The following is a 6,000-nucleotide window of genomic DNA, read 5'->3' on the forward strand; positions in this document are numbered from 1 at the left end:
CAAGGTATTAAAGTCCACCGTGGCAAGTCACTTGCAGTGTGACAGTTCCCGGGAAGGGGCACCCACAGACAGGGTGACACAGCGTGGCCAGGTGGCTAGGCGCGTGGCTGTCAGTATCTAATAGGCAGGGGCTCATTCCTGCTGTGCCGTGGGGGGCGGGGAGGCCATGGACCTCACCCACACTTGTGAGGTCGTTTGAGCTTCAGTTTCTCACCTATAATAGCAGCGAGACAGCATCCAGCCTGCCGGGTGTTAAGAGGCTGGATTAAGTTCAGTCTTGGCACAAAACAGATACTCGATACTTATTGAATGAGTAAAGGCCAAAGCACTTTGTTTTTAAGACAGAGCCTGGCGCATTCGAAGCAATCAATATAGGACTGACTTAGCGATGCCTCGCTACTAACGACTGTGTCAGTAATGGTGTACTGCAGGAACAAAGCCCCAAAGCCCTGCACCTTAAAACAAAGAGGGTTTGTTTTTCACGCATGCTCCATGTTCACTCTAGGGCAGCTGGGACCCTGCCCGGGCCACCTTGGGCCAGTGGACCAGCCACCACCTGGAGGGCTCTCACTGCCCGTTGAAGAGTAAAGCTACTTTCCCCACTCTCTGAGGCTGTTTGGTTGTCTGATGTGGCCTGCGTGATGTGACACACATAGATCTGAAGCAAGCAGAGCTGTGGATCAGCGTTTCTGTCTGCGCTCTCGACACCACCTCAGCTGGAGGACGCGCTGGCTCTAGCCAAGACTCCCCAGTCCCTGCAAGGCTGTCTGAAATCAGCTGATACCTTGCCACACCCAGATATGTCCACAACACCCGTTTAGAGCAGAAGGGCCCCTTGGTCGACCCCAGCCAACCCTAGATTTGCGAGCTGCTGTGCATAGAGGCTCTGGTTGGTTATTACACACTCACTGTGGCAGTAGATGACCAGAACACCATGGCTTAATGGCAAGCTCTCCGATCCCAGGAGCCTGCACTTATGCATACTTCTTAGAAAAAAATATGCACAGTGGATTTTACTGAAGACCTCAAGAAGCGGCGGGAGGGGCCAAGGCCACATGTGCTCAGGTTTCCATCACCAGGGACTGTCTCCCTGTTTCTTCGGTTGGGATCGTAACACAGGACCTCCCCTACACTCTGAGTGTTCCCAGCACACAGTTTGGCCAGTGTCTATCTACCGTTTATCCTTTCCTCCCCAGTCTCACCCTTTATTTCGCAGGACAAGGGGCCAGTCCCAGCTGTTCCAAATGCCAAGAATCAGAAAGCCCTTCCACATGGGGAACTGACTCCCCAGCAGCCATTACTGCTAAAGCCTCCATTCTGTGGTGGGAAGGCATCGGAGTGCTAACCTCAGGGTAGAAATATTTATTCCGTCTGTACTGCAGGAAGACTGGGGCTTCAGTCTTACGCAAACGGCCAGTGACAGTGGATGACATGTTCCAGAGTGGCAGGGTGACATACTGTCTCCATCCTATCTGCATGAGATCTTCTAGGCCCAACGTCAGGAAGGCAGTGAGGGGGAGACCAGCGTGGTGTCTGGGGCTCCTTTCTCCACCGAGCCAGATGTCCAGCCCTGGCCCGGGCACTCTGACACTTGGCAGGGCTCCGAATGCAGCTTGGCCCGGGGGCTCTGTGGTTCTGTGGAGCCCAGCCAGGCATATGGACAGCGCTGGCCCAGAGAGGCCGTGGATGGCACCCACTGTGGCAGAGCCCACAGCAGACCACTGGTCCCGGGGTTCTACCTGCTGGCGAGCAGAGTGTGGGCAACCCTGGGAATGTGGGCTGAAGTTGGTTCTGTCAGCCAGAGCTCCACACTGGCGCTGGGCTCGCTGGAGCCAGGGTGATTGCCAGTGGGCAGGAGAGCTGGCATGGCACTGCGCTTCAGTCCCCCCGTGCAGGAACGCTCCTCACAGGCAGCAGGCTCAGACAGTAGCAGTGACAGGGGAGGGCTGGGGCCGGGCGCCTTGCTGAGAGTGAGGGTGAAGTGTGTGCATGTGCGTGCGTGCCTGCGTGTGTGCGTGTGCACGTGTGTGCGCGTGTGTGTGCGCACGTGTGGAGGGGGCTGGGCAGACTCCACGGGGACCCTCTCCTCCACCTTGTGCAAATCATGTGAACAAATCATGTGCCTTTCTTCATCTTCAGAAGAGAAGGCCGACAGATACGAGCCAGTCCAAGATAAAGCTGTTTCTGCTGTGAGGTCCAAGCTGGGATTTTGTTTGCACCTACAGAATCTCTCCTGGCACTTCTGCATGGCTCTGTCCTAGGAACACCAGGTCCCTTCATCCCACCCTCCAATGCCAGGGCTTTAAGCACCTGGACAGGTAGGGCTCATAGCGCGCCTTGCCCAACAACAGGATCACACAGAACGGCACACACAAGGGGCACTTCAAGGTCACCTGGCTCAGCCTTCTCAGTTTTTGGAGAAGGAAAGTGATTTATCGATATTGTACAATGAATCTCAGGCCCAGAGCTCTGGTTCTGATTCCACAACGAAGCTCATGCCAACAACTGAAATTTTCTGCCTGAGATTTCACATAAGGTTTCTCGGTTCCAAGGTTTTCCATCTTTTAAAACAGATTCGGCTTTTCCCTTCTTTGGGTTTAGGCTTAGCTCAGGGCTGATCTGTGGGAGCCTTCACAGCATATCAAGTCTGTGAAATTCCAAAGGCGTAAGATCCCTCGGGAATCCTGGATACCTTTCCCCAGCAGCCCAAGCCTTGGACAGCAGCCCCTGGAGGGGAGAGAGATGGCCTCCACTCTTGCTGGTGCCAGGTCCAGCTGCAGAGTAGGACCTCAGGGCTGAGATGACGCAGCCCTGCTGTGAAAAACGGGCCTGTGACTTTGTGCTGGTGACTAACATGCTAATGCAGAAAGTGCCTGGCATCAGAAAAACAAACCAGACAGTGACACTTAAGATACCCAGAGGGCAAGGGATGCTCAGAAACATGAAAGGAGTCCCCTGTGGCCCATCTCCCAGTCACTGGTGCTCAGCAAGTGGCTAGTATGTACCAGGCCACATGCCACACTCAGAGGGGCCGGAGGGAAGAGCGTGCGCGGCACCTGCTAAGTTCCAAGAACTCCGACAAGCCTGGAAGAAGTGTGGTTGAAGGATGCGTGAATATTTACATTATTAAAGAGTGCATTACACTGAAGAAACATTAATTCCCACTTTACTAGGAACACACAGATCCCACTTGCTGGAGCAGCTCTGGAGTTCTCCTTCCTGAGGGTCTTTAGTTGTAACGTCCTGACTGCCTCCGCATCTTGAGTTGATTCAAAACATCTGGTCATTTTGACCCTGGGGCAGAGCTGGAAGTCCCATAGTGCAAGACCCAGTGCGTGCATCAAGTGACGACCCAGGGTCACAGCGTTAGAGCCGCCTTCCTGTTGATGGCAGGAGCAACAGGCGCTGTATTTTTTATCTTACCTCATAAAGAAGGACACTTGTGGAAAAGGACTTTTGGAACTGTTTCGGAAAGGGGCAGGAGCGGGGGTGGGGGCACGAGTGTTTAAGCAAGGGGGTGTACTTTGAGGGGCGTTAATGGCCATGTGCCTTTTACCATAATGCATTTTTAAACTGGAATACTCCTGGCACGTTTCGGTCACGCCTCCTAGAAGCTCTTGCAGGGCTGTTGGGAGGGGCAGCGCCCCATTCCATTTGTAAGTGCCCTGTGAGTTTGCCCGCCCCTGCCGAGGGTTCTCCTTCTAGCTCAATCTGGCAGCCCGCACGGCATCTCCTGCTGTGTGTCTCACAGGCAATGTGATGTCCTCCAAACAGAACCGTGACCTTCCACCCCAGCCTCTACTGTTCTGTTGGAGTAGACCACACCATCACTGGCCGGTTAGCTCAGCCCAGCTCGGAGTCACCTGTGAGAACCATCTTGCTGTCAGTCACCAAGCCCCAGAAGTGCTAACTGTGTTTTGAATTTGCCTTCTCCTGTGCCAGGTAAGATGCCTCCCTGATAGTGGGTCAGCATCATTTCTTGCTTCTGAGAGGTAGAGCCAGCCTTCTGGAGTCTGTTAAATTGCCGCCCATCCATTGCCCATGGAGTAGCAAGACCACACTGTGCATGCACACCGATTCAGTCCTGTTCCCACTCAACGCCTCCCATGAGGACCTGTGACATGGTTAACATTCTGAGGGATTTCTCCGGCTGCAAGCAAGTGCAAAGAGCAAACTACACAAAGAACAGTGTATTATAGACAATGGACCACAGGCAGCTCAAGGCTGTGGCCCTTGGGAGGAATGAGGGGAGCCCCAGCCCACGGCATGGCTAGGACACAGCACGGCAGGGAGTGGCAGGCAAGTGGGCTGCCCCCTGCACTCGGGAGGTGAGGTAGACACCTGTAGACAGATGGCAGAGGGCAGGGACTGCGAGGAGAGGAGTGAGGGCTCCCACTCCTGAGGTCTTCAGACAGGTTCCTGCAGCTGAAAACGGAGTACCCATGCCTGAGAGAAAACTCGTGTCCAAGGAGAGATCCTTGGAAAGCAGGGGTCCAACAGAGTCCAGGACTTGCATGAGGACGGGCCACTTGCAAGCCCAGCTGCAGGGGAGGGGAGTGCTGTCACTCAGATGGGCTGGGTGGGACGCTCTAAGGGCCACACCTTAGCAAAAACGCTAAATTAGCCCCGAGGTTCTGGTTGCTTCTGAGAGGTCATGACAAAGCTTAGAAGAAATCCCTTTAAGTAATCCAGAGTTATGTAACTGTTCACCAGAACAAAAGCCCATGCTCTTGAAATGTACAAAACAAAGCCCAGCATTCATCAACACGTATTTCACAATCCTCAGCATCCAATAAAAATGATCAGGAATGCAAATAAGTAGGAAAATATGACTCAGAACCAGGAGAAAAATCAATTAAAAATCTTGTTGAGGTATCAGACTTCATAGCCAAAGCAAAAGAGAAGGCTATTATTGAAAAAGCCGTTCCCCTTCCAGGTCCTGCCCCCGGAGTCCAGACCTCAGCGCGCAGGGATCCGTGCTCACCCGTGTTTGTAGCACAACTCGCAAGGGCTGCTTTTTGGAAGCAGCCTGCATGTCCATCAGCAGCTGGATGGATGGAGAGAGCGTGGCGTCTGCACATGACAGCATGACTGCCACAAAGAGCAAGAAGCTTGAGTCATTCATGGGAAACTGGGTGCACCTTTGGGCCACAGTGTTCAGGGGAGCAAGTTAGACCCATCAGCTCAAATGCTGCGTGGGTTCTCTAGGTGAGAAATTCAAAATATAAATAAAGAGCAAGACCAAAGATAGGCACTACATTGCGAAGGAGGGAGGCAGAGTTTTCCCTGACACTAACAGATCAGAGGTGAACAGGGAAGAAAGAGGGGAGGGACAAGCAAGTAAGGTGTGTCACACACACGCACCAGCTCCACACAAGGGATGTTCCCACTACTGGTAAGAAAGCTGTCCCATGACATGTCTGAGGATAGAAAAGAAAACTGAGGAAAAGAGGCATTGAGATTACGAAGCGTGCACAGGACACTTTCAGAGGTGAAAAGCCAGTGTCTGACGTGAGAGAACAGTACCTGGTGTTTACGACAGAGTCTCTGCTGCGGGACAGATTGCTGAGCTTGAGCCTGAGCCATGGAGCCTGCCAGCACAGAGCTAGGGATGAAGGCAACTCGGCCTCGCGCGCTGCGGGCCGTGTGTGCACCTGGAGTCCCAGGATGGTGGACAGAACAATTTTCAGGGTTTTTTTTTTCTAACTTTAGTGGAACTCTTAAACCCAAGAAGGAATGAAGGAACTTTAAATCAAATTGCAGAAGAACAATAACAAAGAAAATTTAACAAGTGGAGGTAGAAAGGCACTGTAAGTCTAGAGGAACAAAGACAAGACCGACAGTCAACTTCCCTTCAGAAACCAGGTCTTCAGAAGATAATGGGACAGACCCAGAGTGCAGGCCCAGTGAGTGAGTGAGACGACTGAAGCCGCGGGATCCTGAATAGACCCAGAGCACAGGCCCAGCATGGAACCCTTCAGCAGAACTCCCTGCAAAGAG

At 53.0% G+C, this 6,000-nt stretch overlaps 1 protein-coding gene across 1 annotated transcript in view; it reads right to left on the reverse strand.

Annotated features, from left to right (window-relative positions):
- The window catches only part of Syn3 (synapsin III), a 317,531-nt gene that overhangs the window by 86,147 nt on the left and 225,384 nt on the right, over positions 1–6,000 (reverse strand). The window lies entirely within an intron of this gene.

This window comes from Octodon degus, unplaced genomic scaffold, assembly GCF_000260255.1.
Source record: "Octodon degus isolate 3935 unplaced genomic scaffold, OctDeg1.0 scaffold00004, whole genome shotgun sequence".
Lineage (NCBI taxonomy): Eukaryota > Metazoa > Chordata > Mammalia > Rodentia > Octodontidae > Octodon > Octodon degus.